Source organism: Sorex fumeus, unplaced genomic scaffold (genome assembly GCF_029834395.1).
Source record: "Sorex fumeus unplaced genomic scaffold, SorFum_2.1 ptg000063l, whole genome shotgun sequence".
Lineage (NCBI taxonomy): Eukaryota > Metazoa > Chordata > Mammalia > Eulipotyphla > Soricidae > Sorex > Sorex fumeus.
This window is the reverse complement of record NW_026606120.1, coordinates 54,830,101-54,858,046: the sequence shown is the minus strand read 5'-3', so window position 1 is coordinate 54,858,046 and position 27,946 is coordinate 54,830,101.

Genomic DNA, 27,946 nt, shown 5'->3' with positions numbered 1-27,946 from the left:
TATTCTCAGATAACCTAGTTTCATCTGCTCACCTCATTATTCTCATTTTACAAACAATGAAATTCAGACATTTCAATCTTATTGATTTCTTCTTCGAGCTCACATAGCTATTTAGTGGGAGAATTAGCACATAACCAAGTTGGGAAGCTGTTACAGGACTATAAGATCATTAAAAATTTTAATTGTACAAGTTCTACCTATAACATTGGTAACTGGAAATGAGAAAGAAATTTTGTTATTGACTTAGTGCAATGCAGGTCTACATACCTTATCCACCATTTTGATACTAGTGATTACAGGGATAATGACTTTTCAAATTTTAGAAAGAATCTTCAATATGAACCAGTAATTCCAATTCCAACTTATTCCTCAAAGAACTGGAAGCAGATAGGAGACACTGGCACACCATGGTTCTGAGAGCATTAGAATCATAAGTCAAAAGGTGAGAGCAGTCAGAGCAATCTTGGACAAATGATTGTGTTTTTGGTATTAAAGTGGTATGTAGACACGCAGTGAACTGCTTCTCAGCTGTAAAAAGGAAGAAAATGCTCACATACTCCACAGCACTGAGGCTACTGGGGTAAGTGACATAAGGCAGTGAGTCAGGGGGACACCAGGTGGACACACTGAGACTCGTGCCTCTCTGTCCTCTCTCTCACCCCCATGTCTGTCTCCCACATAGGGCCCAGGACCATGTGTCTGCCTGAAGATGAACCTGAGATATATGGTAAAGGGGGGGGGGGGGTCGAGAGCAGAGGGGGCCATCCTGAGACTGACCAGCCTATGGTTGTGGCCCATCTTATCTTATCAGCGGGATGTGGGTGCAAGGGAGGGTCCTGGGGGTGGTGACTATCTCTAAGGAAGATCTACTCGGGCCCCAGGTCCCTCGTCATCTATGACCTTCTACCACCTGGCCGTCCCTGGTGAGTTCCCATGGACAGGGTGATGTCTGATCACGATTACATCCTTCCTTTCCTGGGAGAGATGATCCTGGCACTGCTTTGGACCTGTGCGGGTCACCACACACACACACACACACACACACACACACACACAGAGAGAGAGAAAGAGAGAGAGATACACACACAGCACACACAGAAAAAGAGAGAGAGACAGCACACACACAGACAGCACACACACAATATACACACAGACAAAGATGGCATGCATGCGCGCACAGACACACACACACACACACACACACACACACACACACACACAGAACTTAGCCTCTAGCCCCGCCGAGGGGAGAAAGGAGATGCAGACAGTTTGTGAAGGAAGAAAAAAAAAACATGTCCTTGGAGTCCCTCAGTCTTGGTTCTCTCCAGAACTTTGCAGGAATGACGGGAAGGACCTGACCCCTTTGTGTACAGATTCTCTTCAGAAATGGCCTTTTCTCTTCTGCAGCCTTCAGCGGAGACATCGACTGCTGCTATAGCAAGCACCAGAACTTCATCTGCTCGAGAATGAAAGATTATTATAAAACCAGCAGTGAGTGCCCCCACCGGGGCATCGTGTAGGTGTTCAATCACAGGCCTTATGCTCTGGGGGCTGGGAGAGGAGACCTTATGGACAGTGTCAGGGAAATTTCCTAAATCTCTCCAGGCTTTAAGGTGGATCCCAGAGACTCCAAGGGAGGAGAGACTGGGGAAGAGAAGAGCCCAGGAGTGAAGCTGACCTAAGAAGGGACAGAAGAGGAGATGCCGGAGCGGCTCTGGGCTCTACATGGAAAGTATCATGCTGAGTGAAATGAGTCAGAAAGAGAGGGACAGACATGAAAGATTGCATTCATCCAGGGAATATAAAGAAACAAAATAGGAGACTAACACCCAAGAATAGCCGAGACATATACCAGGAGGTTTATTCCATGGCTTGGAGGCCAGCCGCACGTATGAAGGGAATAGGAAGCTCAGATAGAGAAGGAAGCACCACACAAAAAGTGTTGGGAGGATCCTCCCAGGATGGGCGATGCATTCTGAAGGTGGACTATAGTCTGAACTTGATTGCCACTCAATAAAAACTACAGCACCTAAAAGGAGAGAGAGGAGAGAGAGAGAGAGAGAGAGAGAGAGAGAGAGAGAGAGAGAGAGAGAACAAAAGGGAATGCCCTTGCACAGAGGCAGGGTGAAATGGGGGGGAGACGTAGGAGGGATGTTGGAATCATTGGTGGTGGAAAGTGGGGACTGGTGGAGAGATGCATACTCGATCCTTGTATAACTGAAACTCAACCACAAAAATTTGTAAGTCTACAACTGTACCTCATGGTGTTTCACTAATAAAACTTAAAAAACAGATTTATGTGTTGTTTTATCATAATAAACTGAGGGACTAAAGGTTTGTCCTGCTGTTGGGTTCTGGAGGTCACAATTTCCTCTAGGTGCCCTCCCTCCCTCCTGACTGAAGGAGCTCTGCCCTAAAGACCACTGAACCCCGTAGACGCCAACCTCTCCACACAGCACACCAACAGCCATACAGGGAAACGAGGGATGAGTCCCGTAAAGGAGACAACTCCCAGAACCTGCATCTGGGTCCCAGAGAAGGACAAGGCATCTCAGGAGCATGGTCAGCTGAAAGGAGGTATTTCAGCTTTTGGGAAGAGTCAGGAGTGGCGGTGGTCCCTCACCTTTCTGATGCTGAGTGTGCAGAAACCACAAGCCAAAGGGAGATGACAGAGGAGGAGTCCTGCCCTCCTGCCAGAACTGCTTCCTGCTGCCAGTGAGGCCACACCACAGAGAATGACCATAGTTCTGTGACATCCAGGACATTAGCCTTCTGTGAAGACACCAAGAGGGCCTGCAGTGCACTCTGGAGGATGCAGGGCAGATCTGCAGCTGCATCTCCTTGAATTGGGAGCTGCTCTAGAGGGGTGGAACCCTCTGCTCCCAGGACAGGCCTAACTGAGTGAGGATGCTGATCTGTGTCCTGTCCAGGCCCTCTACAGCTCTTTGGGTTCCTCATAGCTCAATGCTAGTGAACACAGGCCCATGAAAGCGCTGAATGTGGCTCCAGACCCGTGGCTCACCCAGCCAACAAATGGCAACTCCATATTCCAGTAGCCAAAGCAGAAGGTCCTGGGTACCATCATTGTTCTGGCTCTGTTGCCATGAGAGTGTGAGTCCAGAGGCAAAGGGTAGTGAGGAGGTGACATGTGGTGTTGGTGACACCTTTTCCCGGGGGTACCTGGGTGGACACCAGAGTCTTGGGTCCTCTGCTGGAACTTCCCCTTACCCCTTCGGCCATCAGTGGCTTCTTAACCTTCCAACAGGACATGGAGAGGCCAGTAATAATCATTCATGGCCTTGTATTAAAGAAAAGTTAAAGAGCATATGGTACAACCAGCAGGACAATCTGTATCTGTGGGCCGAGTATATCAGCAACCTGATGATGCCATCAGACTTCCTGATACCCCAAAATTGCAGCTGTGCTTTTGACTGGATCCCAGTAACTTGAGTCCAAGTTTATCAAGAAATTGAATGGCCAAAAGTTTAATTCGGGAGACACACCCACAAACCACCTCCAGCTCAGCTATACAAGCTCATTTATTGGCCTTATTTCAGTGACCCATACATGCTGAAAGATTTCAAAAGCCACAGTTAGGGTTGACTGCGTGGAGCACTGCAAGCAAGCAGGCACGCCCTGCAGGGCATAAGCCAGTAGTTTGTATCTCTGGAAAAGATGGAAGTAAGGGCCATGATCCAGAGACACATGGAGGAATCTCCAAACTGGGAAGCTCTCTGCAGAGATGCCTCCGGACTTCAGGTTGGGCCAGCTTCGCCAGGTGCCTCAGACAGGCATGGGCGTCAGTCACTGCTCCAGCTGCCTCCTTAAGAACTCCAGCAGCAGCCAATTTCCAGAACCCAATGAGAAGTGCACGTATGCGGGTTCAGTGACAGCAAACTCCAGGTCTCAAGGGATAGGGGATAGTCTGGTCCTTCTCATCCCCCTGTCTCCATGGGTCCCTAGAGGTCATGCCCACAAACTGCCTCCAGCTGCTACTTAAGCTCCTTAATGACCATGATCCAGAAACACACAAAAAATTCTCTAAACTGAGCAACTCTTGCAGAGATTTCTCCAGACCCTAACCATCTAAAATTTTAGAATTCCAGAAGAGCGCAAGTCACAACATCTTATGCTATTCATAACAAGCAATACAAAAGAGAGTTGGGGGAGACTGTCTGCCATAGGGACAGGGGGACGGGTGGGATGGAGCGGTACTGGAGACCTTGGTGATGGAGATGTGACCTGGGGGAGGGTTTGGTGATTGATCATTGTATGATTGGAACTCAAACAGGAAAGCTTTATAACTGTATCTCACGGGGTTAAAAAAATAATAATAAAAAATAAAATTAAATTAACATAAAAAAATAATAATTTGGAGTGCATGCCAAATTCAATCAGCTTAACTAATGGCTTAATAAATAACAGTACTCCTGAATGAAAAAAAAAGAAAGAAAAGTTAAAGTTGTACTTAGTAGCAATTTTATATTTATAGCTATGAAATCATATGATTTATTTTTCTTTTTTTTAATTTTATTCAATCACCATGAGATAGTTATAAGCTTTCATGTTTGGGTTACAATCACACGACGATCAAACACCCATTCCTCCACAAGTGCACATTCCCCACCACCAATATCCTCAGTATACACCCCTTTCCCACCCTCCCTTTGCCTCCATGGCAGACATGATTCCCCATAATCTCTCTCTACTTTTGGGCATTATGGTTTGCAATACAGACCCTGAGAGGTTATCATGTTTGGTCCTTTATCTACTTTCTGCACACATCTCCCATCCTGACTGATTCCCCCAGCCATCTTTTTGTTAGTGATCCCTTCTCTATTCCAGCTGTGTTCTCCCCTTTGCTCATGAGGCAGGCTTCCAGCTATGGAGCAATCTATCTGTCATGTGTATCTACTGTCCTTAGGTGTCAGCCTCATGTTATGTTGTTTTATACTCCACAAATGAGTGCAGTCCTTCTATGTCTGGGAAAGAATATTTACCCAATACCCATCTGATAAGGGATAAATATCCAGGGCATACAAGACACCAGTAGAATTGAATGAGAAGAAAAAACCTCCAACCCCATCAAAAAATAGGGAGAAGAAATGAACAGAAGTTTCCTCAAAAAAAGAAATACAAATGGCCAAAGGGCACATGAAAAAAAATGCTCCACATTGATATTCATTAGGGAGATGCAAATCAAAACAACAATGAGATATCATCTCACACCACAGAGACTGGCACATATGCAAAAGAACAAAAGCAACCAGTGCTGGCATGGGGAAAAAGAGACACTCTTTCACTGTTGGTGGAAATGTTGACTAGTCCATCCTTTCTGGAAAACAATATGGAGCGTCCTTCAAAAACTAGAAATTGAGCTTCCATATGACCCCGCAATACCACTTCTGGGAATATATCCCGAGAATGCAAAAAAGCACAGTAGAAATGACATGTGTACCTATATGTTCATTGCAGCACTGTTCACAATAGCCAAATTCTGCAAACAAACCAAGTGCCTTAGAACAGATAACTGATTAAAGAAACTTTGGTACAGCTACACAATGGAATACTATGCACCGTTCAGGAGAGATGAAGTCATGAACTTTGCTTATAAATGGATAGACATGGAGAGTATCATGCTAAGTGAAATGAGTCAGAGAGGGGCAGACATTACGCTATATTTTTTATTACAAAATCTGGATCCATGGACTCATAAAATGCAAAATAAAACCATGAATCTGAAGGACCAAGAGTTGTTTGAAAAATGATTGTGGACAAGGACTCGAACTCTGTGGAAGAGCTCAGGCCTAGTACATGCCCACCTTAATCCCAACTCCACAAACGCCCTGTATAATCTCTCTTTTTTTTTCTTTTCCTTGCGTCATACCTGACGATGCACAGGGGTTACTCCTGGCTTTGCACTGAGGAATTACTCCTGGCAGTGCTCAGAGGACCATATGGGATGCTGGGAATCAAACCCAGGTTGGCCGCGTGCAAGGCAAGCACCCTACCCGCTGTGCTATTGCTCCAGCCCCTGTATAATCTCTTTTAAATTAAAAATAAAAGTTTTTCAAGCTGGAGCTGGAGTGATAGTGTAGCAGCTAGGGTGCTTACTTGGAACTTGGCCACCGCAGGTTCAAGTCTATGTACCACAGACAGTCAGCTGAGCTCTGCCCAGATTATTCCTGACAACAGCACCAAGCCAGTTCTGAGTACTACCAGGTAGAGCCCCCCAAAAAAAACAAATGAACAAAAATGGGCAACACATGGAAAGATACTTCCAGAAAAATCTCACAGATGACTTACAAACATAAGGGAAAATGCTGGCTATCACTCATTATTACAGAAATGTACCTGAAACCCACAATGAGATGCATACCAGACTGGTGAGAATCCCTATGTCAGGATGATCAGAAACAGTTACTATTGGAGAGAATATGGAGAAAAACACCCTGGTATTTGATTACCGGGAATGTAAGTTTATACAAATTCCATGGAGAACAATATGGACTTCTTGTAAAAATACAAATAGTCATACCATGTTATTCTACATGTCTCTATAAGGAATTTATCCAAAGGACAGAAATATGCTAATTACATAAGATATTTGCATTCCTATATTCATAAAAGTGTTAGTCACAAAAGTCAAAACAAGGAACTGGAGAGTTGGTTCACAGTTGGTCTTCAGTTTACCTGAGGACAAGAGATGGGCTCAGGAGGCAGGGGAAAGCAAATAGGTAGGAAAAGTCTCTGGGATATTGGTGGAAGGAAGTGAGAACTCTGGTGGCGTGTGTGGAATTAGAAAAATTTATTCATGAAAGTATTGTTAACAGTATTATAAATCATGGTACTTGACTTTAAAGGGTGGGAAGGGACATGGAATTAACTTAACTCTCCATGTATGGATGCCTGGATAAAGAAGCTATGATGTACACACATACTCGTGGAATATTACATGGTCATTAAAAAGATGAAAGACCCCAACTTCAATCCCAGAACCAGATGTCTCTCCACACCCCTGAGTGAGTCCCTAAAATTTTTTTAAAGCCTGGGTTAAAGTTATAGTACAGCAGGTAGGATTCTTGCCTTGGACTTGGCACCACATTTGGTCACCTGAGCCCTACCAAGATGGTTCTACTGGAGGTGATGATGCTGGGAAAAATAAATCAGAAAATAAAAAACAATTTCAAGACTTTTTATTCCTGTGTGGAATATGAGTAATGAATAACTAATGCAATGAAACTGGAAGAAGGAAGGAAGGAAGGAATGAAGAAAGGGAGGGAGGGAGGGAGGGAGGGAGGGAGGGAGGGAGGGAGGGAGGGAGGGAGGGAGAGAGGGAGGGAGGGAGGAAGAAAACTAATTCCCAGATTCAGTGAAAACTATTGTGGCTCCAGAGGGACAGGGGAGCCTGGGAGGCTGAAAGAGGGGTCTTCTGAGTGGTGGGAAGACCTTGGAACACCTGTGATGGGGCTGGAGAATGCTCCTTAGAGAGGTGTCATCTAAGACCCCAAAAGTCTATAATGATGCAAACTAATGACAAGTCCACTTTGAAAATGAATTCATTTAAATATTAAAAATAATTATGATTAGCTTCCCACAATGTCCCAAGGCAGAATATAGAAAAGCTGCCTTCTTTCAAGATTTTTGTTGTTGTTCTTAGGCCAAAGACAGCTGTGCACAGGGCTTTGTGCTCAGTGATCACTCCAGACGGATTCAGGGGCCTGTGTGTAGCATTGCAAGATTGAACCCAAGTCAGTTGCGTGCAAGGTAAATGCCCTACATCCTGTAGAATCATTTCAGTCCCTGAAGATTACATTTCAAAAGAACGGCTCATGGAGTCGTGAGAAAGACATGAAAGAAACATAAAACTGATAAGAGTCCAGAAAAGATTTCTATATACGTCAAAGGGCAAAATGGGATTTGGGTTTTAGTCTTTTTTTAAAGAAATGCTCTAATAAAGGGAGTCCAGTCACCCACAGTAGGACCCTAAGGTCAGATAAGACTGAGAGAAACCGGAAGGCAATGCGATCCAGAGCATATCCCCACGAACTCACTGAAGATCTGTAACTGAGGGAGTGAGGATTCCATTGTGGGGCAGCAACTGAGGAGAGCCCATTCACTGGGGTTCTGGAAGCATCCACACCCCTCCCATTGCCTGTTTCCCTGAGGGGTTCCCAGCACCCTCCCGGCCCTCCTGCTTGCAGAGGAGACCTGGTCCATGTGGGCAGAGGCAAGGCCATACCCCATGGTTCAGCCACTATCCTTAGATCTGAACCATCCTCAGACACCAGTGAGGGAAGGGGCTCACACACCTGGGGACCCCATGCTGGAGCCACAGGCTCCTGTGTGAGGGGGACCCTATTTTCCCCACTCCCCTCTCCTGCCCCTCTGGCCCGGCTTCAGGGACTGACCACAGGCCCTTCTCTGAGCTCCTCTCACAGACCAGCTCTCTCCTGACTCGAGGCTTCACAGAAGGTTTCTCCCCATGAAGTCTGGCCTAGCCCTGGTCTGTAGCTTCCTGTCCAGGAATCTCTTGAGCCACACACCCCTTCCCTGCTGCCCCAAACCAAAGAGCATTTCCTTCATACTGCCCATGGCCACTACAGCAGCACGGTGAGAAATAAAACTCAGGATTCGCCTTGAGTGTCAGAAAGCATTTCAGGAAGTCTGTGGCTGAGCACTGAGTCTGGAGGGGCCCCTTGCCAGGACATGGTGCACACCCGGGACTCAGGTCTGTGCCCTGCTCTCCCTTCACAGCAAGGCAACACAGCGGGAAAGTGGCACCATTGTGCTTTGGTGTTATCCGCGGGCAGGGATCCAGGTAACTGTCTGTCACTGAGGTTTCTGCTGCCCCATCTTCGCCCCTGTGTGCAGAAGAGATCAGTCGATTATTCACTGGACTCAATGCCCTTGACTGTCATGGCACTGGTTTTGTTTCTGTTTCCATTTGTTTTGCTTTCACTATGTTTGGGAGCCACATTCAGTGGCATCTAAGAGGCTCTGCTCTGAGACCAGCAGTCTGCTATTGCTTGGTAGACCATGCAGTGCCAGAAATGAAACCCAGGGCCCCCAACACAAAGCATGTGCTCAGTCCACTGCAGCATTTCTCTGGTCCTTTCTCGGCGTTTGGACTAAGGTTTGTTTTGATGTAGAACATGTGCAGAAGAGGCTGAGGAACATGTTAAGTCAAAAAGCCTGTTTGTTACAAAGGGGACGTGATAATTACATGTTGATAAAACAAGACCCATTGTATTTACTTGGTCTGTCATCTACAAGCTGTTCACTCGAGTCATCCTAAATAGGATTGGCAGAACACTAGATGAAGGACAACCATGCGAGCAAGCCAGGTTCCAAAAAGGATTCAGCACGATTGACCATATCCACACAATAACCAAGCTCATTGATGTTTCTCAGGAGTTCAAGATGCCGCTCTGTCTAACATTCATTGATTTAAAGAAGGCCTTTGATTCTGTTGAGGTGGAAATGGTCATGGAAGCCCTAGCGAATCAGGGCATTCAAACTCAATACATCAGGATCCTCCGTGAGCTGTATTACGGATTCACTAACAGGATCTTACCATTCTACAAAGAAGGCATCATCAATGTCAAGAGAGGTGTTCGGCAGGGTGATACCATTTCACCAAAACTCTTCAGTGCCACCCTCGAGAACATCATGCAACGACTGGAATGGGAAGGAATGGGAGTGAAGATAGACGGTTGACAACTACACCACCTCCATTTTGCTGATGACTTCGTTCTAATAATACCAAACACTAGCCAAGTGGCACAAATGCTGGCCGACTTCAACCATGAGTATGGAAAGGTGGGTCTACAGCTGAATCTCACGAAGACAACGTTTGAAGAAACAGTCTCATTCCTGACGTTCCGTTCATTCTCAACGGAACGACCATCTCCAAATGCAACAGTTATGTGTACCTAGGTCGAGAAGTCAACATGACAAATGAACTGCACCTGAGTTGTGCAGAAGGAAGAGCGTGCCTTGGAACACCTTCAAGAGCATCGAAGAATTAGCTAAGAGGATGAAGAACCTCCAGCTCTGGCACATCTCTTCAATTCCACTGTTCTTGCTACATTAACATATGCCTCAGAGACATGGGCCCTACAAAAACAGGATGAGAATGATATTCGGGTCTCCCAAAGAGGAATCAACAGAGCTATGCTTGGAGTATCACACTTCACTCAAATAAGGGAAAGAATCCGGAGTTCTGACCTCCGTCGACGGTCAAGAATCAGGGACACTGTCTCTTTTCCCAAGGTGTCAAAAATCAGATGGGCTGGACACATAATGAGATTTGAAGACGACCGCTGGACTAGAGCCATTACTGACTGGATTCCATGGGATGTCAAAAGACCACGTGGCCGCCCACCTACAAGATGGTCAGACTTCTTCGTCGAGACCCTGAACAACCGATTTGAGGCTCTTCATGTTCCTAGAACGAACAGACACCATTGGGCTACACTAGCACGCAACAGGGACAAATGGAGACATTACTGGGGCCTGCTCGAGCAAATCGATGAGTAATGGGAAGTCAAGTGATCAAATGTGATTTAGTGATAAAACAAGACATTAGAACAAAATGAAGTCTCTTATGCCAAGACCCAGCTCATCAAACCAAATTTGATTTCCATACAGATTGGCCTCCCCAGAAATGGACCTCAATTCAGTTCCTCAGGAGCTTCTCATCAGCAGAGTAAGCTAATCTTTCCAAAGCTCCAGACATCCCATAAAGAAAGGAACCTCATAATCAAACCTGTTTCCTGCTTCACACATGGCCTGGTCTCATATCCCTTCTGGCTATTAAATTCATTTCATACAACCCAGACTTCTTTCTCTCTGCTAGAGTTGGTACTAGCTGACTTATACAGAGTTTACCCCAATAAACCCTTAAAATCAGTACAATGACCCCGTTTATCTTTTTTTTAATTGATTTTTGGGGCATACCAGGCAGTGCTCAGGGACTACTCCTGGCTCTGTTCTCAGAAATCACTACCAGCAAATCGACAAATCATATGAGGTGCCGGCAATCAACTCGAGGTCTGCCATGGGCAAAACAGGCACCTTACCCCATTGCACCATCTTTCTGACCCCCAGTTTCTCTTTTAACAAAATGATGAACCATAATTCAGGAGAGAGAGGACCTGTTTGTTTGTGATGAAGGGTCCTCCCAAGACATGGGGTCAGCAAAGGGTCTCCTGGGGGTATTCTGGTGTTTCCTGTTCTGGTTCTTTGAAAGTTGGATATTCAGTTGCATGCGCATGTTCTACTTTACAGGGCAGCAGTCCCAGGATGTCAACCTACTATATGTTTTATAGGTATCAGGGTTGCTGAGAATGATCCGACCTGCACAGGCACTGGATAGAATAAGCCTTTACTCCCTGAGAGAAAATACAGAGCAAGGTCAGGGTCAATAGGGCAAGGTGGTCAATGCCATCGTCTCCCTCTCTGAACCAACCCACATTCAAGATGCGCTGCATCTTGGAATGCCACCATCCTTCATCCCAGAAGGTGATCTCGGCACCCTCTTGCTCACACTGCCAGAAAGGACCATGGTCTCCTCCAGGAACAAGCAGAAGAGTGAGGATGGTGGGAATCGTGCTAAACACTCCTGGATTGGACAAGGAGCACGCACTGAGGATGCCTGGCTGCCAGCACCCAGCTCCAGTCAGGAAGCACTTCAGCCCCCAGACCACTTTTAGCTGTCAGGGCTACCAGGGGTTCAAGAACAGCATTTACCAACCTGTCTCTTCCCAGCAGGAGAAGCAGCTGACGTGAGGGAACATGTACCCGTTCTTTGAACACCAGCCTAGGCCTGGAACCTTCTTGTCCCATGAGGCACTGCCACGGTTTCCCTTGGAATCTTAAAGAATCACCATCTCTGCAAAAAAAAAAAAAAAGACCCCTTTTCACCGATAGGCACCATGCATGGAACAGATTTTCTAATAATTCAGGGCACAGACACAGACAAAAGGAAAGGGCTAAGAAGGGAAATTGAGGGGCTGGAGTGATAGCACCGCCGGTAGGGCATTTGCCTTGCATGCAGTCGACCTGGGTTTGATTCCCAGCATCCCATGTGGTCCCCTGAGAACCACCAGGAGTAACTCCTAGTGCAGAGCCAGGAGTAACCCCTGTGCACCGCCGGGTGTGACCCAAAAAGTAAAAAAAAAAAAAAAAAGACGGGAAGTTGAAAGAACCAGAATAAAACATCCAATGAGGAGCAGATCTGAGAAAGCAGGAGTGACTCCAGTAACTGAGGAGAACATCAGAGCATCCCTGTGCTGACCCTAACCCCCCATGCCCCTGTAGTGTGGGGGAGCTCAGCGTGCACAGGAGAAGCACACAGTGCCAGCCTGTATCATAGTGTGTGGTCAGAGCAGTCACACGGCAGAGAGGACAGGATGCTGGGGTTTATGTAAGAGAGGATGCTGTGGGGCCAAGGAAAGCCTTCCAGGAAGCCTCTCGGAGCAGACACACCTCATCTCACTGTGGAGGACGGTGTTCACGCTGTCCAAAGCCCCTTACCTACAGCATGGTCAGTGCTCAGGATGTTCTGGCTGCTGTCAGGATGGTTTTGGGGAAACTGAGGCTGGAGTAGCCACATAGAGGATTGCAGCCTGCCCCATGTTAATGCCACACTCAGTACTGTATTGGGCCTATATGAGTCCTTTTTTTTCCTGGTTTATTTTTGGGGGACACACCCATCCCTGCTCAAAACTTATACTTTGCTCTATGCTCCAGAGTCATTCCTGGAAGTGCCTGGGGATAGTATGAGGAGCCGGGGGTTAAACGTAAGACAGCCACAAGAAAGGCAAGTGCCTTCTCCATTGAACTATGTCTCCAGCCTGCCTATCTGATCCTTAACTGTCCTCAGTAATGCTCTGCAGCTCAGGAAGAGAAAGTAATGGAAGTCTCAGGCAGCTCAGAGCCACTCAGAACGTGGACTGCCTCAGGGAGGTCAGAAATGGTAGAATGGGGCTGGAGTGATAGCAGAGCGGATAGGGCATTTGCCTTGCACGCGGCCGACGCGGGTTCAATTCCTAGCATCCCATATGGTCCCCTGAGCATCGCCAGGAGTAATTCCTGAGTGCAGAGACAGGAGTAACCACTGTACATTGCCGGGTATGACCCAAAAAGCAAAAAAAAAGGTAGAATACTGAGTGATCAAACATCAGCCCCTGCAGTTCTCCCTCTTTGAACGAACCCGCATTCAGTTTGTTGCATCTGGAAAATCACTTCCTCCCATCAGCCCCCGTCTCTTACTCTGACCACCACAGCAGTGTCGTGAGGGGGTTGGGGGAGCGGGGGAGTGTTCTACACCAGTGCTGTCCATGTAGTTCCTCGGAGCTCCAGTCACCAGCACCTCACCTGCACCTCTGCCTTGACCTTGACTCCCTGCATGAGGGAATCTCCATTGCTGAGATACTGATGCCCCCAGGAGTTCATCAATACTCAGGCCTGAGACATCTAGAAGGATTGGATAAGGGCTGCGGGCGACATTGCACCTAGAAGGCAACAGGGGTATCAGAGACAGGGAGGCATCTGGTGAGGATATGGACAGAAGGACTTGCCCTGGCATCAAACTAGCCGGGAGCATAGATCATAAAGTTCCAATAGGATGCCTACCTTCAAGGAGGAAGTACAGCCCTATTCCAGAGGAACTGCCACTTTGCAAGAGAGATACCCTAACTCAGGAGAATTGACACGCTGGGGGGGGTTCTCCCCAACCACTCCTGCCTTTGTTCATCCTACGCCTGAGGACTTGAGGAACTCCTGCTCAAACAGTAGGATATTTGCAGAACTTGCCACAGGAGATGGTTTTCCTTTTAAAGCAAACGATGTGGTTCTTGGGTCTACAAAGGTGGGGAGGGCTGGAAATGTCACCATAGACTAAATTATCCAGAAGCACCTTGACTGAGAAAATTGGCCAAGTTTTTTACAATTCAGCAAAGGGGAAACCACAAGTTCAAGGTTGAGACATCTTCCTATTCCATGAGGAATCACACAACTCTTTTTACGTGTTAGGGACTTTGCACGCCAGGTAGCTGCTCGTAGGGTTACCTTGAAAATGTGCTATTTGTGCACGTGAAAGCCACCAGCTCCTGGGGGAAAGCTCTGCCTTAAGGAATTCAATGAGTCTTTTGAGGAAAGTTCTTTCAAAGAATTTTGACCTTTATTTCACTATCCTTTGGGCAGTTGAGACAACTTCCAGTTATTTTTAACCTCTACTTCCTGTAGCTTTCCCAAGCTTCTTGAGCCCTTTTTTGGAAGCCTGTGTTGTCTGTGATCTAAGCAGATAACAACACTCTAAATCTGCCTGTGACTTTCTGACCTTCGTCTTCTTATAAAAACAGGACAGTTGGGGTCCAAGAGAATCAGAGAACACGTGCTGGAGCCTGGGACCTACTGGAGCTAGGAAGATGAAGTGCTTTGCAGATGCCCTCCTTGTCCTCTTGCTGGCTGTGGCTGATCTCGGGATCCTGGCCCCAATCACCCAGGGTGAGTTCAGTGACCTTCTCAAGGATGGCCATGTCTATGGTCACTTCTGCTTGGGAGGAGACAAAGACAGACAACTTGGCCCTCCATGACTATCACTGCTCTAGATGTGGATGTGATTTGGCACTTGACTAAGGGCATCAGCAGGGCCCCAGAGGTGGTTTAGTGCCTTCAAGGCCTCTCCTGGCAAGCCAAGGTTTGAATTGAAACCCTAATGGCACTCACTCGGATGATCCTAACAGCTCTACTGTTGGGAGCCCAGGAAGAAGGGGGCTGGGGAGATGATGCAGAGACTTAGAAATTGTCCAGGGCAAGCAAGAGGTCTTGAGTTTGTTTCTGATGTCCTGTATGTCACTTGGTGATTTACACACACACACACACACACACACACACACACACACAACAAAGCACAAACACACACCCGATGTGGGGTCCTAGGTCAAATAACAAATAACAAATTAATATAATGAATGAATAAAAATAGCCATAAAAGAGAATAGACCTGTCTCTGTCTGTATCTCTCTCTCTCTCTCTCTCTCTCTCTCTCTCCTCCAACTTAGGGAAATGATTGGCTTCTTTTCATGGCCTAAATTATTTCATAGCTTTTCTTAACTGATGTAGGATCACTAAGTGATACGTCACTTAATTGTTTATTAAATAATTGAAATTTTGGAGAAAGACAGAGAATTCTACAGTGTTAGAAAGAACATATGCTAGCTAGTGAAAAATTATCATTTCGTAGGGGAAATAGGACAAACCAGAAAAGTGACTCACCAATCCACCTACATGTTCCAGGTGTGTGTTCAATAGATATTAACAAGTGTGTATTTAACAATATACTCGCAGGGCTTAGGTACAAGCAGATGCTGTTTCAAGCATCCTGTGGGCATGAACATATTGGGTTGTGCTAAACCCGTTGGATGCATTATTCACAGCCATCTCAGCTTCACTTTTTCTACCATAATTTTCACTGTGCTCTTAAGGAAAGGCAGGTTCTTAAACTTTTTATATTGCAAATTCTACCCATACTATATGAAACTACATAAGAAATGAATAGAAAGTTGAGTTGTTTGCTTTATTTATATAACCCAGGTCCTTAATTTCTTATCCAAAGTTTGGGTGCCAGATACATTTTGGAATGCAGATTTTCTCATGTTTTAAAAAGAGAATACTATAGAACACAGTGATTCCACTTCCAAATAAGGCAAACGCCCTACCCGCTGTGCTATGTATGGCTATGTATGGCTCCAGCCCAAGACCCTGGTTTTTAACTTAGCGAGACCAGGGCCATAGTAGATTAGGGAGGGTGCTTGCCTTGCAAGCAGCCCACCTGCATTGATCCCAAGTATCCTATATTGTCCACGAATGGGAGTGCTCCCTGAGAGCAGAGCCAGGAGTCAATCCTGAGCATCACAGACTGTGCCTCAAAAAACTGAAGTCAATAAAACAAGATTCGTGCCTCGAATCTTCCAGGGGATCCCAGGCTGCCCAGCTGGGCAGGAAAATCATTCCTGAGTCATTTCTCCCAGGGATCACGTCACCAACCCCCCATCCCGGAGATGCGGGTGGATCACTCCCGCCACCTCGCCCGTCCCACCTTGATGTATCTTCTCTTCCCGCCCCCGTTGGGTCACTTTCCCCATGGAAGAGGCTTGGGACAGCCCGGCCCTGACCTCCACCCCCCAACCCCAATTGCTCAGGACAAACGGTCTGTTTCCAAACCCAGTCCTTGAAGGGAAGACTGCACAAAGTGCTGTGGATTTGTGGTGTGTGTGCGTGTGTGTGTGTGTGTGTGTGTAATTAGATTGACTGAAATTCTGATAAGGGTTTCTTGTCTACTACGAATTCCCGTCCACTCCCGCCTTCCACCCAGAGTGTAGAATGCAGGTCAAAAGACCGAACTAGCAGTTGAGTTCTCGGCCGGAGTGATAGAATGGTGAGTAGGCACTTACCTTGCAAGTGGCTGTTCCCGGGTTCGGTCCCGGCTACCATGTATTTCAAGTGAGCACTCTCTGTTATTCACGGGAAATTTGAGTATTGAAGACTGCCTTGAATTGAACCATTGAGATTGCCTTGAGGATTAAAATTGCCTTGATCTCATTGAGAGGGAAACTCAATTGGGCAAGGATCATGTTTTTTTGATTGTTTTTTCCCCCCGATTTGGAGATGTTAATATCGTGAGACAACTCTCACCTGTATTCAGCTAAAGTAAGGGCAGTTCCAGGAAGGGACTCAGTCTGATTTAAAACAGGATGTAAAACAGGGGGAAAGTGGTTAAGAGAGCTTTAAGATTTAAAATTTCATTTTTAAGGGAGTGGGTTAGAGAAGGACCACTTTGACAAGGATAGATGGAAATGATCACTGGATAAGAACTGCATGCTGAAAATAGATAAAGCAACAGAATGAGACCATCTCAGTACCTGTATTGCAAGCCATATTGTCCAAAAGGAGAGAGGGAGAGAGGAAGAGAGAGAGAGAAGAAAAGTGTCTGCCATAGAGATAGGCTTGGAGGGAGGGTGACGAGAAGGAAACTGGGGTCATTGGTCGTGGGAAATATCCACTGGTGGAGGGACAGGTGTTGGAACACTGTATGACTGAAGCCCAACCAGAAACAGTTTTGTAACTCTGTACCTCATGTTGGTTTAATTTTTAAAATAAATAAATTTTAAAAATAATAATAAATAATTTTTAAGTAAAATAAAATGGAGGTATAGATACACAGTTTCACAGACTTATAAAGAAAACAAAATGCTGAGCACGGAGGCTATTGGGGTTGCTGACATAAGCCAGTGAGCCAGGGGGCACTGAGGAGGGAGCCAGGTGGAGACACTGAGACTCTGTGTCTCTGTCATCTCTCTCACCCTCTTGTCTGTCTCCCAAGTAGGACCCATGAACAGATGGTAAAGGAGAAACTCACCTGAACAAATAAATAGATGCTTGTTTTTAAAATAATGGGGCCGGGTGCTGAAGAGATAGCACAGTGAGTAAGGAGCTTGCCTTGCACACTGCTAGTCTGAATTAATTTCCCAGTATCCCATATGGTCCCCCAAGCACCGCCAAGTATAATTCATGAGTGCAGAGTCAGGCATAACCATTGAGGATCACTGGGTGTGACACTAATGCCAAGAGAAAAAAAAAGAAAAAAATGAAGTAATGGGGTAGGAGCAATAGTAGTGAGGTAGGGCACTCACCATGGGACATAGCTGATCTGAATTCAATCCCCAGCACCCCATATGGTCCCCAAACTTGCCAGGACTGATCCCTGAGAACAGAGAGAGGAATAAGTACTGAATACCAACCAGGTATGTCCCCTCTCCAAAACCTTTTTTAAAATTAAATACAATTAAAAAAGATATAGACCCATCACTTTTCAGTCCTAAAAAGGAAGAATAGCATTGAGGATGTTGGGGTAACTGACCTTAGCCAGTGCTGTGCCTCTTGATCATCTCTCTTCCTTCCTTCTCTGTCTCCCATAGGACCCACAAACATGACTGCGCCTCAGATTGAACCTCTGACCCATGGTAAAGGAGAAACTGTGGTCTAGAACTGAATGTTCCTGGACAAATAAATGGATGCTTGTGTTTAAAGTAATGGTACCAGAGGCTAGAGAGATAGTACAATGAGTGGGGTGCTTGCCTTTTCTACTAATAATCTGGGTTCAATTCCCCGTATCACAAATGGTTCCCTAAGCACCGCCACATGTAATTTCTGAGTGCAGAGCCAAGAGGAACCCATAAGCATTGCTGGGCGTGGTCCCAAACCCAAAAAATATATAAAAATTTCAAAATTAAGTAATGGGGTCAAAATGATAGTAGAACGGGTAAGGCTCTCACCTTACATGTGGTTGGCCCAGGTTGAACCCCTAGTATCCAATATGGTCCCTAAACCTGCCAGGAATGATCCCTGAGCCCAGATCAAGAGAAAGCCCTGAACACCACTGGATGTGTCCAAAAATAAATAAATAATATGATACAATATAATATAAAGTGAGATGAAGACAAGTTTCTCATCCTTAACAGAGGAAGAAAATTCTGACACAACACAGCATTGAAGGTGTTGGGGTAACTGACATTAATCAATGAGTGAGGAGGAAGCTGGGTGGAGACCCATAGACTCCTCCTCTCTGTCATCTCTCTCCCCTCCTTGTCTCCCAAATAGGACCTACAAATAAGACTACGCCTGATGCCAGACCCGAGACAAAAGGTAAAGGGGGAATGTGGCCTAGATCTGGGCACCTTTGAGCTAATAAATGTATGTTTGTTTTTAAAGTAATGGGGCCAGGGCTGGAAAGATAGTACAGCAGACTGGTTATTTGCCTTGTACACATCTGACCCACGTTTAATCCCCAACATCCCACTTGATCCTCCAAGTACTCCAGGAGTAGTTCCTGAGTGCAGAGTCCGGAGTAACCCCTGAGTATCACTGGGTGTGGCCCAAAAAATGAAAAATTTAAGATAAAATATTAAGTAATAGGGACAGAGCAATAGTAGTGGAGCGCAGAGGATGATTATCAGGTATGCCACTGACTCTGGTTCAATCCCTGGCATCCAATATGGTCCCCCAAACATGCCAGAAGTGATCTCCAAGTTCAGACCAAGAGTAAGACTAAACACCACAGGCTGTGGCCCAAAACACAAACATAAATTATTAATTAACTTAAATAAAATAAAGATATGGATATATACTTTCTCAGCCTTTTTGTAAAAAGGAAGTAACTGCTGACACACAGCACACCACTGCGGCTGTTGAGGAAGTGACACAAGCCAGTGAGTCAGGGGGATGCTGGGTGGACATACTGAGACTCCGTGCCTCTCTCTCTCTCCCCTCCTTTCTCTCGCCTACATAGGACCCACAAGTATCACCATATCTGAAGTTGAACCCCAGAAAGTCGGTAAAGGAAGAACAACGGCCTAGATCGGAGTATCTCTGAACAGATAAACGAATGCTTGTGTTTAAAGTAACGGGACGAGGGCTGGAGAGATAGTGCAACAGGTGGGAGGGCGCTTGACTTGCACATGGAAAACCCAGTTTGATTCCCAGCATCGTATCTGGTTCCCCAATCAACACCAGGTATAAGTTCTGCATGCAGAATCAGGAATAACTCCTGAACATTCCAGGTGTCACTTCAGCACCCAAAAATTAAGTAATAAAACTAGAGCAAAATGAGTTTTGGTAAAACACTCATCTTGCATGTGGCTGACCTGGGTTCAATCGCTGGCACCCCATAAGGTCCCCAACATGCCAGGAGTGATCCCTGAGCCCAGAGCTACGCGTAAGCCCTGAACATCCCAGGCTCTGGCCCGAAAGGCTATAATAATAAAATAAAATAAGATGTAGTTGCACCGTTCTCAGCCTTAGAAAGGGAAAAAATGCTGGGACACATGACATCATTGAAGTTGCTGGTTAAGTGACATGAGCCAGTGAGTCAAGGGGACGCTGGGTGGACACAAGGAGACTGTGCCTCTCTGTCATCTCTCTCCCCTCCTTACCTGTCACCTACATAGGAACCATAGGACCCACGAAGAACTCTACGACTCATGCTGGACCCGTAGTATACGGTAAAGGAGGAGTGTGGCCCAGAGCTGAGCATCTCTGAACAATGCATGATGATTGTTTTCGAAGTAACGGGGCTGTGGGTCGGTCAGAAAGCATAACAGATAGAGCACTTGCCTTGTACACGGCCCGAGCCTGGTTGGATCCCCAGGATTGCATATGATCCTCTGAGCACCAGGTGTAATTCCTGAGTGCAGAGCCAGAAGTATCCTCTGAGTATCACTGGGTGTGGCCAAAATAAAAGAAGAAAAGTTTTTTTAAGTAAATCAATGAGGCTGGAGTAGTAGGTTGCTCCCCTTGCATACGGTTGACCCAGGTTCAGTTCCTTGCATACGGTTGACCCGAGTTCAGTTCCTGGCATGGCATAGGGTCCCAAACCTTCCAGGAGTAACCCCTGAGCACCACTGGGTGTGACTCAAACACCACAAATAAATAAATAAAATAAAGTAAAATGTAGATCCACAGCTTCTCAGTCTTAAAAAGGAAAAAAAATGCTGACACGGATCATAGCATTGAGGCTGTTGGGGTAAGTGACATAAGCCAGTGAGCCAGGGGGATGCTGGGTGACACCCTGAAGCTCTGTGCCTCTCTCATCTCTCTCCCTTCTTTGTCTGTCTCCCACATAGAACTCAAGGACAAGTATCTGGTTTTGGCTCGACCCATGAAAGACTTAGGTAAAGGAGAAATTTGTGACCTAGAGCTGAGCGCCTCTGAACGAATGAATGAATGTTTGCTTTTAAAGTAATGGGGTTGTGTTGGGGGGGTGGGGATGGAGTGATAGCACAGCGGGTAGGGCGTTTGCCTTGCACGTAGCTGACCGGATTCAATTCCCAGCATCCCTTATGGTCCCCTGAGCTACCGCCAAGAGTATTTCCTGAATGCAGAGCCAGGAGTAACCCCTGTGCATCGCCAGGTGTGACCCCAAAAGCCAAAAAAAAAGTAATGGGGTTGGATCGGAGCAATAGTCCAGAGAGGAAGGTCTTGCACACAGCCAACCCGGGTTTGATTCCCGGCATCCCCTATGGTCCCCTGAGCACTGCCAGGAGTAATTCCTGAGTGCAGAGCCAGGAGGAAGCCCTAAGCATCGTCAGGTGTGACCCAAAAAGACAAACAAATAAAAACAAAATATAATAAAGTAATGGGGCTGGGAGGCTGGAGAGACAGGACAGCAGGTAGGGCTCTTGCCATACAAACCGCCAGCTTGGTTTCCATGCCTGGCATCACATACGGTCCGAAGCACTGCCAGGTATATTGCCTGAGTGCAGTGCCAGGAGGAACCCCCAAGCATAGCAGGATGTGACCCAAAAACCATAAAAATTTAAAAATTAAGTAACAGGACCAGAAAGATAAGAGAGCCAGAAGTAGTGAGCTGGTAGAGCACTCACCTAGCAAGCAGCTTACCAGGGTTCAATCCCAAGCACCACCATATGGTTCCCTAACCTGCCAGGAGTGACACCTGACACATAAGAGATCAGAGTAATCTCTGAGAACCACCAATTGTGTCCCAAAACAAAACAAAACAAAACAAAATAATAATAAAATTAAATAGAGTGACATATAGACACATGTCACAGCACTATGACTGTTGGGGTAAATGCATAAGTCAGTGAGCTGGGAGACACTGGGTATTCTCTGTCATCTCTCTCACCCCCTTGTCTGTCTCCCACATAGAACCCACCAAGATTCCTACGCCTGATCCTATACCTGAGATATACGGTAAAGGGGGTGTGTGGCCAAGAGCTGAGGGGGCCAACCTGGGGTAACCTGCCCTGGTTGCTGCCCAGCTTGTCTGTGGGATAAGGTGAAAGGGAGGGTGTTGGGGTAGTGCCTGTCTCCAAGGAAAACCTGCAGGGGCCCCAGGTCCCTCCTCATACATGACTTCTCTGTCACCTGGCCAGGCCTGGTCAGGCCTGCTTTGGCCCTGCCTGGGTCAATACACACAGAGAGAGAAAGAGAGAGAGAGAGAGAGAGAGAGAGAGAGAGAGAGAGAAAGCGCCTTATCCCTGGGCAGAGGAGAGAAAGGAGAAGCAGACAGAATGTGAGGAACGCCCTTGGAGTCCCTCAGCCTTCGTCCTCCCCAGGACTTTGGGGGAATGAAGGAAAAGATCCGACCCCTTTACAAACAGGTTCCATCCTTGTTGGAGAAGGAGAGGGCATAGGGTTGGGAGGGAGACCGTGGACATTGATGGAAGTTCTCTCTGGTGGTGGGATTCGTTTTGGAGTCAGAAAGACAAGTACCAGGTGATCTCACTTATCTGTGATATGTAGAATAACAGGTCAAGCGAAAACAAAGTACCAAAAGAGGAATACCTAGATCAGCCTTGCCTGGATTATAGAAATGTGAAGGACAGAGAAGGAAAGAAAAGGAAGTGAAAGTAAAAGAAGGCTGGTGGGAGGCAGCAGGGCCTCAACCGCAGACTTCAGGCACATCAGGGGGGTAGAGGTATGGAATGTATACACATGTAAAATACAGCCAACAGCACTGTAAGCAGGAGGCTCAACCTTCAAGCACCAAATTTCAATATGTATTAAGGAGAAGGCAGAGGGGTAGGAGAGAACCTGGGGACACTGGCAGCGTGAAGTTCACTCTGGTTTGAGAGCATAATATGTCTAAAACCTTATTATAAGCAACTTTATAAATCATGCTGCCTTAGGGGGCTGGAACAATAGTATAATGGGTCGGGAGCTTGCCTTGCATTTGGCCAACCCAGATTCAGTCTCCAGCACCCCATATGGTACCCCAAGCACTGTCAGGGGGTAATTTCAGAGAGCAGAATGAGGAATAACCCCAGGAGGGGCCCCAAAACAACAATGAAAATAAATATAAATTATGCTGCTTTAATAAAAATATAAGATTTTTAAAAAGAAAAGAAGTCAACTGATATATAAATAAAAATATCCGCTTTCAAGAAGAAAGAGGAAGCAAAGGTGTAAGGAGGGAGGGAGAAAGGGAGAGAGGGAGGGAGGGAGGGAGGGAGGGAGGGAGGGAGCCTATCCTGAAATGACCCTTTCTCTTGCTACAGTTTTAAAGAATCATGTAAACTGCTGTTACCCCAAATATGAGAACTTCAACTGTTCAAGAGTTAAAGACTACTTTATAACTAATATAGGATGTCTCCACAGTGTCATTCTGTAAGTGACCAGCTCCCATGGCCATGTCCTTACAGGGGCTGGGGGGGTGGGACATGATAGAATGGGTGTCCCGGAAAGTCCCATCCTCTGGATCTTGTCAGGTAGTGAGGAGGCTTATGTTCCCAGGATGCTGCAGGGCTTCCGGTCAAGAGACTTTGCGAAGGGGGGCAGGTGTAGGAGGGTGGTTAGTGGGGAGAGGAAAGGGAAGAAGGGACACTAGAGCGAGGCTGCCCCAGGAGAGGAAATGAGACTCTGGAGAATGTCTGGGCGCAAAGCAGAGAAAGGAGATCGGAGGCTGGATTATGTGGGAAGCCAAAATCTAGGAGAAGGAAGGAGGGAGATTCCCCAAGCACATTTTCAGAATCCTTCTCGCGGGCAATCTTCCTCTCCCTTACTCCCCAGGTTCCAGACACACGAAGACAGTTACATCTGTGCAGACGCCAAGGACAAGAATATCCAATATTGCCTGGCGTCCTTGGTGGTGAGACACCAGGCGTTGCAGGCACTACGTAGACTAGAGCCACTGGGGCTGGATAGGCTCCTGGAATTCTGGCACGGCTCGTGAGGGTGGTCCCTCACCTCCAGCTCACTCGCCTGCATCTCGGGAGTCTCTTGGGCTCCACAGTTCTGTTTTTAAAAGTCTGTTCTGAAAAGGAAATACCCTGCCACAGAGGCAGGGTGGGACGGGGGGGTAGGGGGTAGGAGGGATACTGGAACCCATGGTGGTGAAAAATAGGCGCTGGTGGAGGGATGGGTGTTTGATCATTGTACAGTTGAAACCCAAGCACAAAAAATTGTAAATCTACAACTGTACCTCATGGTGTTTCACTAACAAAATTTTATTTTAAATGTAAATGATGGAGAATGGGCACTGGTGGAGGGATGTGTACTGGATCATTGTATAACTGAAACCCAAGCACAAAAATTTCTAAGTCTACAACTGTACCTCATGGTGTTTCACTAATAAAATTTGTTTAAAATCTCAGTTCTGGTGATAATAATAGCACAATAATAAATGGTTTCTAAAGCAACTTTGCTTGACCATTGGGGCAGGGGAGGATACTGACAGGATGGCTGACCTTGGATTTATAGCTCTTTCGTAATAAGACAACCAAGGCCAAAGAAATAGTTCATCAGGCTATTTGCCCAGTTTGATCCCTGGCACTCCATATGGTCCCGTGAATCCAAGAGGAGTGATCTGAGCTCAAAGTCAGGAGTAAGCCCTGAGCACACCCTCCCCTAATCACACATCATCATACAATTTTTCAAAAGTCTAGATATGGCTCAGTGGTTTAAAAAAACTTTCCTAGGCTCCAATCCACTGTCCCCACCTGCCCAGAGGTGATCCAGACAGCCCTGCTCTAGGAATCCTCAGGTCAGGGGGGTGTGGGGAGGGCCCAGAAGGCAGTGCAGTGCCTTAGGAAACTCTCAGGGCAAACATGAGGTCCTGAGTTTCATCCACAGCACCACCCATTCACCAAGAGGCCCCTGACTATCAGACAGTCTGAGGTCCCTGACAAGGGGAGAATTTTCCTTAGTAGAATAAAAAAAAATTAAATGAAAAACACTATTCATTCCAATATAGAATGAGTATGTGTCAAAGGATATACTGAACGCAGTAATGAGGGACCCACCAAAAACTGATACATAGATCATCAGAAATTTCTGTCCTTAATTGGGATGGCCTATCTGACAGATGTGGGGGTAGAAAGAAGAGAAATATTCCAGAGTGCAATTAAATTGTAACTGGGGCATGATCTTTTCCACTGAAAAAAAAATTATTTGCATCTGTGCTAAACAGATATGATCTGATCTGACAAAAACCATATAGAACATCTATCAAAAAACAAAACATGTCCTTGAGTGCAGTTAGGACAGAGAAGGGACCGCTATGACAATGATAATTGGAACTGCTCACTCTGGACAAAAGTGAGTGCTGAAAGGAGGTAAAGTGGTACGCTTTCAGTAACAGTATTTCAAACCACAATGCCTAAGAGGAAAATGAGAGAGAGACAGACAGACAGACAGACAGACAGACAGACAGAGAAGAAAAATGTCTGCCATAGTGGCAGGCTGCAGTGGGAATGGGGGGACATGGGTGCAGTCTGGAAGAAAACTGGGGGCATTGGTGACAGGAAATGTGCACCAGAGAAGAAACAGATGTTGGGACGCTGTATGACTGAAACCCAATTAGGAACAACTTTGTAACTGCAGATCTCACAGTGTTTAGATTCTTTTAAAAAAAAAATTGTAATGTATGCCCCAGAGCTCCTGCCTTATAGATATGAGGCCCTAAGTAAGATCAGGGCACACCCTCTCAGACTGAGCACAATCCAGATTGCCCCAGGCTGTCCTCGCAACAGAAAGCGAGTGCACCACAGTCAAAAGTGTCCTCGCTCATCATGACAGCAACAGCAAAGCCAAAGGAAAAGAGAAATAAAACTTTGTATTAGGGGGTATGGTGCTGCCAGCAGGTCAATTTGTACCTGTGAGGCAAGTGCATCAGCAGCCTGATGGCGCCGTCAGACTTTCAGATACCCCAAATTTGCTGCTGTGCCTTTGGCCAGACCCAAAAAACTTGGGGCAAAGTTTACCAAGAAAATAAATGGCCAAAAGTTAGGTATATGGGAGACACACCCACAAACCACCTCCGGCTCAGCTATATAATTGGAGTTGTGGCCTCTCCGGTTACTAATCAAACTGCTTAATGGCCAATATCCCAGAGACTCAGAAACGAATCTCGAAACCCAACAGCTTTTGGCAGAAATGTGTCCTGTTCCTGTAGTAGGTTACCGGTGCTGGGCCACTACAGTTGGGAATAAGTTTCGTGCCTTGCCCTGTAACCCCTGGGGGCCCAGTGGCTGTCATCCTCCAGAGACCATTGGACAGTCAGGTTTGGGCCCACAGTGACCAGACACACAGGGCCTCACGAGATGGGGGTCGAGTTGGCCCTTTCCTCCCCATCCCAATGAGATCCCAAGTCACCGCCCACGAACGGCCTTTCTGGCTCCTGATCAAGCCACTTAACGGGCAATATCCCAGAAACTCAGAAACAAATCTTGGAACCCAACGGCTTTTGGCAGAAATGCATCCTGTTCCTGAAGTAGGTTACCGGCACTGGGCCACTCCAGGTGGGAATAGGTTTTGTGCCTTGGCCTGTTCCCCCTGGTGGCCCATTGACAGCCATCCTCCAGAGGCCACTAGACAGTCTGGTTTGGGCCCACAGTGAAAAGACATGCGGGGCCTCATGGGATGGGGGTGGAGCCAGCCCTATCCTCCTCACCCCAACGAGACCTCTAGTTGCAGCCCATGAACAGCCTCTCTGGCTCCTGATCAAGCTGCTTAACGGCCATAATCCCAGAGACTCAGAAACAAATCTCGAAACCCAGCGGCTTTTGGCAGAAATATGTCCGGACCCCACAGTAGGTTATGTCGCCAGGCCACCCCAGGGAGGAAAGGGTGCTGTCTCTCCACCTGCTCCCCCCTGGAGGCTTGGTGGCCGCCATCCACCAGAGGCCATTGGACAGTCAGGTTTGGGCCCATAGTGATGAGACACGCCGGACCTCACGGGATGGGGGTGGAGCCGGTCCTGTCCTCCCCAACCCAACGAGACCCCAAGTGGTCGCCCACAAACAGCCTCTCTGGCTCCTGATCAAGCTGCTTAACAGCCATGATCCCAGAGACTCAGGAAGAAATCTCGGAACCCTGCAGGTTTAGACAGAAATCCCTCCAGATTTTAGTGATAAAATTTCAGAATTTCAAAATTGTGCAGCCACTGCTGCAACCATGCAACATCATATTTTATTCATAACCAGCAATAGAAAGCAAATTGTCTGCCATTTCCTTTTCAACAGATCTGAATGTTGGGGTAAAATCCCAAATAATGATTTTGGGTCTGGCATCAAAATATTGAATGTAATCAACGTAGAGAATAATGTGGAAATCATCTGCCCCACAGGTAGGGGAAGGGTGTGGGATGGGTGTATACTGGGGTTTTTGGTGGTGGAGAATGGGAACTGGTGAAGGTATGGGTGTTTCATTGTATGACCGAGACTTAAACCCGAAAGCTTTGTAACTGCTCTCACGGTGATTCAATAAATAAAATTATTTTTATAAAAATGAAAAAAAAAGTAAGGTGGAGCTCATGCCCAATTCTAATCAGCTAATCAGTGGCTAAATAAATAGCAGTGCTTCTACATAAAAAATATCTTTGTATTAAATATATGTTCTGCCCCTCCCCTCAAAAAATGTGCATACCCTTTTAGACTTAAGAAATCCTGGGCTGGGCCTTCGTTTATTTTGTCTTACTGTTGAGTTCAAAGTCTTAAACTTTCATCTCTGTGTTTGTGCTTGGGGCATCATTGGGCCACCTATTCCTTCAGGTGATCTCTCTCACTTCCAGCAGAAGAAGCTCAACCCTTTCCATCACTGGACCCTGAAAATACCCAAACTTTTCACACTGCACAAACAGCAAAAATGACCCAAACAGGGAAGGGATGAGGCTGTGAAAGAGACAAGACCAAGAATTTGCATCTGGACCCTGGGGAGAGGTTGGAGCATCTCAGGTTGTCTGGTCAGCAGACAGGGGGAGTTTCAGCTGCTGAGGAAGAGTTCAGAAGGAGGGTGCCTGCACACCTGAACTGGAGTTGAGTGTGCAGAATCCAAAACCAAAGGGGAGAGGGCATGGAAGGAATCCTGCCTTCCTGCCAGAACTGCTTTCTGCTGCCAATGAGGCCACACCACAGAGAAT